This window comes from Arachis stenosperma, chromosome 4 (assembly GCF_014773155.1).
Source record: "Arachis stenosperma cultivar V10309 chromosome 4, arast.V10309.gnm1.PFL2, whole genome shotgun sequence".
NCBI lineage: Eukaryota > Viridiplantae > Streptophyta > Magnoliopsida > Fabales > Fabaceae > Arachis > Arachis stenosperma.
In genome coordinates this window covers 127,399,370-127,410,670 of record NC_080380.1, presented here as the reverse complement: position 1 = coordinate 127,410,670, position 11,301 = coordinate 127,399,370, and positions in this window count along the sequence as shown.

The following is an 11,301-nucleotide window of genomic DNA, read 5'->3' as shown; positions in this document are numbered from 1 at the left end:
ATTCCTGAATCACTATTTTCCTCCAAAACGAATGACACAGCTAAGGCTAAGCATCCAAGGCTTCAAACAAGGAGATAATGAATCCTTTTATGATGCCTGGGAGAGATACAGAGAGATGCTAAGAAAATGCCCCTCTAAAATGTTTTCAGAGTGGGTGCAGTTAGACATCTTCTACTTTGGGCTTACAGAAAGAGCTCAGACTTCTCTAGACCACTCAGCTGGTGGATCTATTCACATGAGAAAGACAATTGAAGAAGCTCAAGAGCTCATTGATACAGTTGCCAGGAATCAGCACCTGTATCTAAGCAGTGAACTTCCCAAGAGGGAAGAGGCTAAAACAGTAACTGCTGAACTCAGTCCTGCAAATCAAGTTGCTGAATTCAATCAGCAATTAGATTTTCTAACAAAATAGTTAGCCGAATTCAAGGAGATACTACAAGAAACAAGAATGGCTAATAAAAATATGGAAGTACAATTGAAGCAAACAGAACAACAGCTATCAAAACAAATAACAGAAGAATGTCAAGCAGTTCAATTAAGAAGTGGGAAAATATTAAATACTTCACTTCAAGGTAGCAGGAAGCCAAGAAATGAGCAAACCACCTAAAATCCACCTGAGGACAGTCAGAGCCCAGAGAGGAATACTTCTGGCGCTCAAACGCCAGAAAATGGGTGGAAAGCTGGCGCTGAACGCCCAGACCATGCTCAGTTCTGGCGTCCAACGCCAGAAACAAGCAATGAATCAGCGTTGAACGCCCAAAGGAAGCACAGTTCTGGCGTTCAGACGCCAGGAACAGACAAGGAGCTGGCGTCTAACGCCGCTCCAGCTTCTACCCCTGGCATTCAAATGCCAGTGGGGAATCAGACACATACAAGTGCTGATAACAACCCTTCTAAAAAGGCTTCCCAACTCACTTCTGTAGGTAATAAACCTACAGCAACTAAGGTTGAGGAATACAAAGCCAAAATGCCTTATCCTCAAAAACTCCGTCAAGCGGAACAGGATAAGCAATTTGCCCGCTTTGCAGACTATCTCAGGACTCTTGAAATAAAGATTCCGTTTGCAGAGGTACTTGAGCAAATACCATCTTATGCTAAGTTCATGAAAGAGATCTTAAGTCATAAGAAGGATTGGAGGGAAACTGAAAAAGTTTACCTCACTGAAGAATGCAGTGCAGTCATCCTGAAAAGCTTACCTGAGAAGCTTAAGGATCCCGGAAGCTTTATGATACCATGCACATTAGAGGGTAATTGTACCAAGCAAGCTCCATGTGATCTTGGGGCAAGTATCAACCTAATACCTGCATCTATTATCACAAAGCTTGGTTTGACTGAAGACGTCAAACCAACCCGGATATGTCTTCAACTTGCTGATGGCTCCATTAAATACCCATCAGGCGTGATTGAAGATATGATTGTCAAGGTTGGGCCATTTGCCTTTCCTACTGACTTTGTGGTTCTGGAAATGGAGGAGCACAAGAGTGCAACTCTCATTCTAGGAAGACCTTTCCTAGCAACTGGCCGAACCCTCATTGACGTCCAAAAAGGGGAAGTAACCCTGAGAGTCAATGAGGAGGAGTTCAAGTTGAATGTTGTCAAAGCTATGCAACATCCAGACACCCCCAAATGACTGCATGAGTGTTGATATCATTGACTCTCTGGTAAGAGAGGTCAATATGGTTGAGAGTCTCGAATCAGAGCTAGAGAACATCTTTAAAGATGTTCAGCCTGATTTGGAGGAATCAGAGAGAATAATAGAACCTCTGAAAATCCCTCAGGAAGAGGAGAAACCTCCCAAACCCGAGCTCAAACCATTACCACCATCCCTGAAATATGCATTTCTGGGAGAAGATGATACCTTTCCTGTAATCATGAGCTCTACCTTAGAGCCACAGGAAGAGGAAGCACTAATTCAAGTGCTAAGGACACACAAGACAGCTCTTGGGTGCTCCATCAGTGATCTCAAGGGTATTAGCCCAGCCAGATGCATGCACAAGATCTTACTAGAGGGTGACGCCAAGCCAGTGGTTCAACCACAAAGGCAGCTGAATCCAGCCATGAAGGAAGTGGTGCAGAAGGAGGTCACTAAATTACTAGAGGCTGGGATTATTTATCCTATTTCTGATAGCTCCTGGGTAAGCCCTGTCCAAGTCGTCCCTAAGAAGGGAGGCATGACAGTGGTTCATAATGAAAAAAATGAACTGGTTCCTACAAGAACAGTTACAGGGTGGCGTATGTGTATTGATTATAGAAGGCTCAATATAGCTACCAGAAAGGATCATTTTTCTTTACCATTCAAAGACCAGATGCTAGAAAGACTAGCAGGTCATGAATACTACTACTTCCTGGATGGATATTTAGGTTATAATCAAATTGCAGAAGATCCAAATGATCAAGAGAAAACGGCATTCACATGCCCATCTGGAGTATTTGCATACAGAAGGATGCCATTTGGCCTGTGCAATGCACCTGCAACCTTTCAGAGGTGCATGCTCTCAATTTTCTCTGACATGGTGGAAAAATTTCTGGAAGTCTTCATGGATGACTTTTCAGTATTTGGAGACTCATTTAGCTCCTGTCTTAACCATCTAGCACTTGTTCTAAAGAGGTGCCAAGAGACCAACCTGGTTTTAAACTGGGAGAAGTGTCACTTTATGGTGACTGAAGGAATTGTCCTTGGGCACAAAATTTCGAACAAGGGAATAGAGGTGGATAAAGCTAAGAAAGAGGTAATTGAAAAATTACCACCACCTGCCAATGTTAAGGCAATCAGAAGCTTTCTGGGGCATGCAGGATTCTATAGAAGGTTCATAAAAGATTTTTCAAAAATTGCAAAACCTCTAAGTAATCTGCGAGCTGCTGACACGGCATTCATCTTTGATAAGGAGTGTCTGCAGGCGTTTGAGACTCTAAAAGCTAAGCTGGTCACAGCACCAATCATCTCTGCACCAAACTGGACATTGCCATTTGAACTGATGTGTGATGCCAGTGACCATGCCATTGGTGCAGTATTGGGATAAAGGCATGACAAGCTTCTGCATGTCATTTACTACGCCAGTCGTATTCTAAATGACGCACAGAAGAACTACACAACCACAGAAAAAGAGCTACTTGCAGTGGTTTACGCCATTGACAAGTTTAGATCCTATTTAGTAGGATCAAAAGTGATTGTGTACACTGACCATGCTGCTCTTAAATATCTACTCACAAAGCAGGATTCAAAACCCAGACTCATAAGATGGGTGTTGCTTCTGCAAGAGTTTGATATAGAAATAAGAGACAGAAAAGGGACAGAGAATCAGGTAGCAGATCACCTGTCCCGAATAGAACCAGTAGAAGGGGCGTCCCTCCCTCTTACTGAGATCTTTGAAAACTTTTCGGATGAGCAACTCTTTGCCATCCAGGAAGTGCCATGGTTTGTAGACATTGCAAACTACAAGGCAGTGAGATTCATACCCAAAGAATACAGTAGGCAGCAATCAAAGAAGCTGATCACGGATGCAAAGTATTATCTTTGGGATGAGCCGTATCTCTTTAAGAGATGTGCAGACGGAGTAATCCATAGATGTGTGCCTAAAGAAGAAGCGCAGAAGATCCTATGGCACTGCCATGGATCACAATATGGAGGACATTTTGGAAGTGAGCGAACAGCCACAAAAGTCCTCCAATGCGGCTTCTACTGGCCTACCCTCTATAAAGATTCCCGAGCGTTTGTACTTAATTGTGACAGTTGCCAAAGATCTGGTAATCTGCCTCACAGTTATGCCATGCCTCAACAAGGGATCTTAGAGATTGAGTTGTTTGATGTATGGGGTATTGACTTCATGGGACCTTTCCCACCATCATACTCAAACACTTATATTCTGGTGGCAGTGGATTATGTATCCAAATGGGTGGAAGCTATTGCAACACCCACTAATGACACTAAGACCGTGTTAAAATTCCTCCAGAAACACATCTTCAGCAGATTTGGTACCCCTAGAGTATTAATCAGTGATGGGGGCACTCATTTCTGCAATAAACAGCTTTACTCTGCTTTAGTTCGTTATGGAGTTAGCCACAGGGTAGCCACTCCATATCATCCACAGACAAATGGGCAAGCTGAAGTCTCTAACAGAGAACTTAAAAGAATCCTGGAACGGACTGTAATTAACCGTAGAAAGGATTGGGCAAGAAGCTTGGATGATGCTCTGTGGGCATACAGAACAGCATTCAAGACCCCTATAGGGACCTCTCCATACCAGCTTGTGTATGGAAAGGCATGTCACTTGTCAGTGGAACTGGAACACAAAGCCTACTGGGCAACCAGATTCCTAAACCTTGATGCCAAGTTAGCTGGAGAAAAACAATTGCTCCAGTTAAATGAGCTTGAGGAATTTAGACTCAATGCTTTCGAGAATGCAAAAATTTACAAAGAGAAAGCAAAAAGATGGCATGATAAGAAACTGTCATCCAGAATCTTTGAGCCGGGGTAGAAAGTTCTGCTATTTAATTCTAGGCTTAATTGTGTGGTTTAATTGTGTGGTTTTGTCGTGATCCTTACCCACTTATTCCTCAATTTAGCATGCATTTAGATTTCCTTCCTGAATTTATTACATGTTTGAAAATTACTTCCCAGAGACTTTAATTATTTAATTTTAATTCTCCTTTATTCCATTCGATGCCGTAATCTGTGTGTCAAGCGTTTCAAGCTTTATAGGGCATGAATGAGACGGAGATTGGAGAGGAAGCTAGCAAAAATGGAAGGAACACAAGAGTTTGAGGAGATAACCAGCGAAAAGTGACGCGGTCGCATGGCTCACGCGACTGCGCGAAGGAGCGCAAATCGCAGTGACGCGGCCGCATGGCTTGCGCGGCCGCGCTGATTGGAAAGCACAAGCAACGCGGTAGCGTGGACGACGCGAACGCGTGAAGAGGAAAAGCGCCAGCGACGCGTCCGCATGGACGACGTGATCGCGCGACATGGGCGATCTGCATAAACTGCCGAATCTGAAACCAGCGAATTTGGACCCTATTTTGGCCCAGTTTTCGGCCCAGAATAGCAGACCAGAGTCAGAGAATATGCAGAAACAACAGAAAAAACATTCATTAAGTAGTTTAGATCTAGTTTTTGACTCTCTTAGGTTTTTTTCTCTATAGTTTTAAGAATTTTAATTTTCAATTGATCTTAGCATTGGAACATTGAGAAGAGTTATTTTCCTCATCAAGATTTCATCACTCTAGTTTGTTTTCTTAACTTGGTTTTATTCTTCCATGTTCTTTGTTATGTTCAATTTTGTCATTCAGATATTTTTATGATTAATTAATGCAAGGATTATTTCTTTTTAATTTAAATTCCATTCCAATAATCATGTCTTCTTTTAATTCCCTTTCATGTGCCATGGATTCTTTATTTACAATGCGTAAGTAGTTTCATTACTTTATGGGGAGTTGATTAAAAGGAACTCTTGAGTTGGAAGGATTGAAAGAAAAATTTGTAATTGGGTTAAATGTTGGATTGCTATCCTGTCACCGACGCCAATCTCTTTGAACTAAGTGGGTTGCAACTTGTGAACAGATCTGGCATTTCTACTTGTTTGACTTTCTCTTACCTAGTAAGGGATAACCAAACAGAACAACTATTAATTATAAATTAATCTTACAATCACACCATCAATGATAGAAATTCTAACCAATCAATTCCCAGTCAAGGCCTCTTATTTTTATTATTTAAAATTCCTCAATTTAAATCCCAATTTACTTAGCTCAACTCTTTTTGGAATATCTGATTAATAAAACAGCACATTTTTCTGCAACTCGTTGGGAGATGACCTGGGACTTAAAACTCCCAGTAATTTTAATTTAAACTTTCAGTGACAAATTTCTAAATTGATAGGCAGATTTTCGGTGAGTTAAGAACTATACTTGCAACATAACCATTTTAATTAATTTTTAATTCACCAGCTTCTGCACTCCATCAATTTTTGGCGTCGTTGCCGGGGAGTTGCGATAGAGTGCTTATTTTATTAATTAGAATTTATTTATTTGCATTTTCTTTAATTTTGCTACTATGAGCTGCGTGTTTCTTCTGTCAAATGACACGTTCACTTCCTGATCCGCGCTTGCTAATATTCGATCCTGAAATTGAAAGAACAATTTCACGAATAAGGCGAGAACAACGTAGGTTAGTCCGTGATGAGCGGATAATTTGTATGCTTTTTGGCATTGTTTTTAGTATGTTTTTAGTATCTTTTAGTTAGTTTTTAGTATATTTTTATTAGTTTTTAATTAAAATTCACTTTTCTGGATTTTACTATGAGTTTGTGTGTTTTTCTGTGATTTCAGGTATTTTCTGACTGAAATTGAAGGTTCTGAGCAAAAATCTGATCCAGAGACTGAAAAGGACTGCAGATGCTGTTGGATTCTGACCTCCCTGCACTCGAAGCGGATTTTCTGGAGCTACAGAAACCCAATTGGCACGCTCTCAATGGCGTTGGAAAGTAGACATCCAGGGCTTTCCAGCAATATATAATAGTCCATACTTTGCCCAAGATTTGATGGCCCAAACCTGCGTAGCAAACCGGCCTCAGAAATTCCAGCGTTAAACGCCGGAACTGGCATAAAACTTGGAGTTAAACGCCCAAACTGGCATGAGAACTGGCGTTTAACTCCAGAAAACGTCTCTACACATAAAAGCTTCAATGCTCAGCCCAAGCACACACCAAGTGGGCCCAGAAGTGGATTTTTCTGTCATTTACTCATTTCTGTAAACCTTAGGATACTAGTTTACTACTTATAGGACCTTTTGACTTTGTAATCAAAACCTTATGCAGCCTTATGACATTTTACACGTTTTCTTCCACAGCATGAGTCTCTAAACCCCATGGTTGGGGGTGAGGAGCTCTGCTGTGTCTTGATGGATTAATGCAATTACTACTGTTTCTCATTCAATCATGCTTGCTTCCATTCTAAGATAATACTTGTTCTTAATCCGGATGAATGTGATGATCAGACAATCATCATCATTCTCAACTATGAACATGTGCCTGACAACCACCTCTGTTCTACCTTAGATTAAGTAGTTATCTCTTGGATTCTTTTATCGGAATCTTCGTGGTATAAGCTAGACTGATGGCGGCATTCAAGAGAATCCGGAAGGTCTAAACCTTGTCTGTGGTATTCTGAGTAGGATTCAATGACTGAATGACTGTGACATGCTTCAATCTCCTGAAGGCGGGGCGTTAGTGACAGACGCCAAAAGAATCACTGGATTCTACTCCGGTCTGATTGAGAACCGACATATGGAATGCCGTGCCGTGACAGGGCATTAGGAATCGTTCCAATGAGAGGATGGGAGGTAGCCACTGACAACGGTGAAACCCTACACACAGCTTGCCATGGAAGGAGACTTGCGTGTTTGATGAAGAAGACAGTAGGAAAGCAGAGATTCAGAAGATGGAGCATCTCCAAACCTCAACCTATTCTCCATTACTGCAAAACAAGTAACCATTTCATGTTCTTTTGCTTTTCACAATCAATCCTGATAATTTCTGATATCCTGACTAAGATTTACAAGATAACCATAGCTTGATTCAAGCCGACAATCTCCGTGGGATCGACCCTTGCTCACGCAAGGTATTACTTGGACGACCCAGTGCACTTGCTGGTTAGTTGTGCGGGATTGCAAAAGTGTTATTGCAATTTCGTGCACCAAGTTTTTGGCGCCGTTGCCGGGGATTGTTCGAGTTTGGACAACTGACGGCTTGTCTTGTTGCTTAGATTAGGACTATTTTATTTTTGTTGGTTTAGAGTCTTTTAGTTGAGTCTAGTTCATATTCTAAGTTTGGTGTCAATTGCATGCTTTTTTGTTTTTTTTTTCTTTTAATTTTCGAATTTTTTTTTATTGTTCTTAGTCCCTTTTTGATTCATAAAAGTTCTAAGTTTGGTGTCCCCTTTGTGTTTTTCCTTTAAAATTTTCGAAAAAAATTAGTGTTTGATTTTCTAAAATTTTAAGTTTGGTGTCTTTTTGTGTTTTTCTCTTTCCTCTTTTTAAGAATCAAATCTTTTTCATAAAAATTTTTCAATCATATCTTCTTAATTGCTATTTTCAAAATCTTTTTTCCACTAATTGATTCAGTTCTCAATTTGCTTTGATCTTATTTTATTTTTAATTTTCGAATTTTATTTTATTTTTCTTTTATCTTATTTTATTTTATTTTAAATTTCTTTTTTTCGGTTATTTCAAAAAAAAATAAACAAAATTTATCTCTTTGCAATTATTCTCATTTCCCTTTTGTCCATGATGGACTTAAGTGGAATTAATCAGTCCAAGAGGACTCTGGGGTCTTATGCTAACCCCATTACAGCTGTATATGGGAGTAGCATCTGTATACCTCCCATCAAAGCAAGCAGCTTTGAGCTAAACCCTTAACTCATTATCATAGTGCAGCAAAATTGCCAGTATTCCGGTCTTCCAGAGGAAGAACCTACTGAGTTTCTGGCACAGTTCTTACAAATTGCTGACACAATACATGATAAAGAGGTAGATCAGGATGTCTACAGACTGTTACTATTTCCATTTGCTGTAAAAGATCAAGCAAAAAGGTGGTTGAATAACCAACCTACAGCAAGCATAAAGACATGGAAACAGTTATCAGAAAAATTCCTGAATCATTTTTACCCTCCAAAAAGGATGACACAGCTAAGGCTGGACATCCAAGGCTTTAAACAAGAGGAGAATGAATCCCTTTATGATGCCTGGGAGAGGTATAGAGGTATGCTCAGAAAATGCCCCTCTGAAATGTTTTCAGAGTGGGTACAGTTAGACATCTTCTACTATGGGCTTACAGAAAAAGCTCAGATGTCTTTAGACCACTCAGCTGGTGGATCTATACACATGAGAAAAACAATTGAAGAAGCTCAAGAGCTTATAGACATTGTTGCTAGAAACCAATACTTATATTCTAGCAAGGAAATCGTTCCACAAGAAGAGGTCGTGGCAGTAGTCAATGATCCTGATCCTCAAGAACAGATGAATGAGCTTAATCAACAATTGCTCCTGATGACAGAACAGTTAGCAGAATTTAAGGAAATGCTCCATGATACTAAGGTTGCTAACAAGAGCATAGAACTGCAGTTGAATCAAGCAAAATAGCAAATATCTAAACAAATAACAGAAGAATGTCAAGCAGTTCAACTGAGGAGTGGGAAAACACTGAATGCCACTGCTCAAAAGAGCAAGAAGTCAATTAAGGAACAGTTGACAGAGGATGACCAAGCCACTATTCAAAATCCCTCTGAGGACAGTAAGAGCCCAGAGAGGAATATTATTGGCGTTCAAACGCCAGAAAGGGAAGGAAAGTTGGCGTTAAACGCCCATTCCTTGCCCAATACTGGCGTTCAAACGCCAGAACAGGGAGGAAAGCTGGCGTTAAACGCCCATTCCCTGCCCAGTTCTGGCGTTCAAACGCCAGAAAAGGGGGAGAAGTTGGCGTTTAACGCCCAAACTTCATCCACTCCTGGCGTTCAAACGCCCAAGGAGAATCAGACACCTAAGAGTTCTGATGATTATCCCCCTAACAAGGCCTCTTCAACCATTTCTGTAAGGAATAAACCTGCAGCATCTAAGGTTGAAGAATATCAAGCCAAGATGCCTTATCCTCAGAAACTCCGCAAAGCGGAACAGGATAAGCAATTTGCCCGCTTTGCAGATGATTTAAGGACTCTTGAAATAAAGATTCCTTTTGCAGAGGCACTTGAGCAAATACCTTCTTATGCTAAGTTCATGAAAGAGATCTTAAGCCATAAGAAGGATTGGAGAGAAACTGAAAAAGTATTTCTCACTGAAGAATGCAGTGCAGTCATTCTAAAAAGCTTACCAGAAAAGCTTCAAGATCCTGGAAGCTTTCTGATACCATGCACATTGGAGGGCACTTGCACCAAGACAGCTTTATGTGATCTTGGAGCAAGCATCAATCTAATACCTGCATCCACTATCAGGAAGCTTGGGTTGATTGGAGAAGTCAAACCAACCAGGATATGCCTCCAACTTGCTGATGGCTCCATTAAACACCCATCAGGCATAATAGAGGACATGATTGTCAAGGTTGGGCCATTTGCCTTTCCAACTGACTTTGTGGTGCTGGAAATGGAGGAGCACAAGAGTGCAACTCTCATCCTAGGAAGACCTTTCCTAGCAACTGGACGAACTCTCATTGATGTACAAAAAGGGGAAGTAACCTTGAGAGTCAATGAGGATGAGTTCAAGTTGAATGCTGTGAAAGCTATGCAGCATCCAGACACACTAGAGGACTGCATGGACGCTGACATTATTGATTCTCTAGTAGAAGAGATCAATATGGCTGAAAGCCTAGAATCAGAGCTTGAGGACATCTTCAAAGATGCTCAACCCGATCAAGAAGAACTAGAGGAAGTAAAGGAATTTTCGAAAATTCCTCAGGAGGAGGATAAGCCTCCCAAGCCTGAACTCAAACCATTACCATCATCCTTGAAATATGCATTTCTGGGAGAGGGTGACACTTTTCCAGTGATTATAAGCTCTGCTTTAAATTCACAGGAAGAGGAAGCACTGATTCAAGTGCTAAGGACACACAAGACAGCTCTTGGGTGGTCCATAAGTGATCTTAAGGGCATTAGCCCAGCTAGATGCATGCACAAGATCCTGTTGGAGGATAATGCCAAACCAGTGGTTCAACCACAGAGGAGGCTAAATCCAGCCATGAAGGAGGTGGTGCAGAAAGAGGTCACTAAATTACTAGAGGCTGGGATTATTTATCCTATTTCTGATAGCCCCTGGGTGAGCCCTGTCCAAGTTGTTCCCAAAAAGGGAGGCATGACAGTGGTTCATAATGAAAAAAATGAACTGGTTCCTACAAGGACAGTCACAGGGTGGCGCATGTGTATTGACTACAGAAGACTCAATACAGCCACCAGAAAGGATCATTTTCCTTTACCATTCATAGACCAAATGCTAGAAAGACTAGCTGGTCATGATTACTACTGCTTTTTGGATGGCTACTCAGGCTACAACCAAATTGCAGTAGACCCTCAGGACCAAGAGAAAACCGCATTCACCTGCCCTTCAGGCGTGTTTGCCTATAGGAGAATGCCTTTTGGTCTGTGCAATGCACCTGCAACCTTCCAAAGGTGCATGCTCTCTATCTTCTCAGATATGGTAGAGAAATTTCTGGAAGTCTTCATGGATGACTTCTCAGTATATGGAGACTCATTTAGCTCCTGTCTTAACCACCTATCACTTGTCCTGAAAAGATGCCAAGAGACTAACCTGGTTTTAAACTGGGA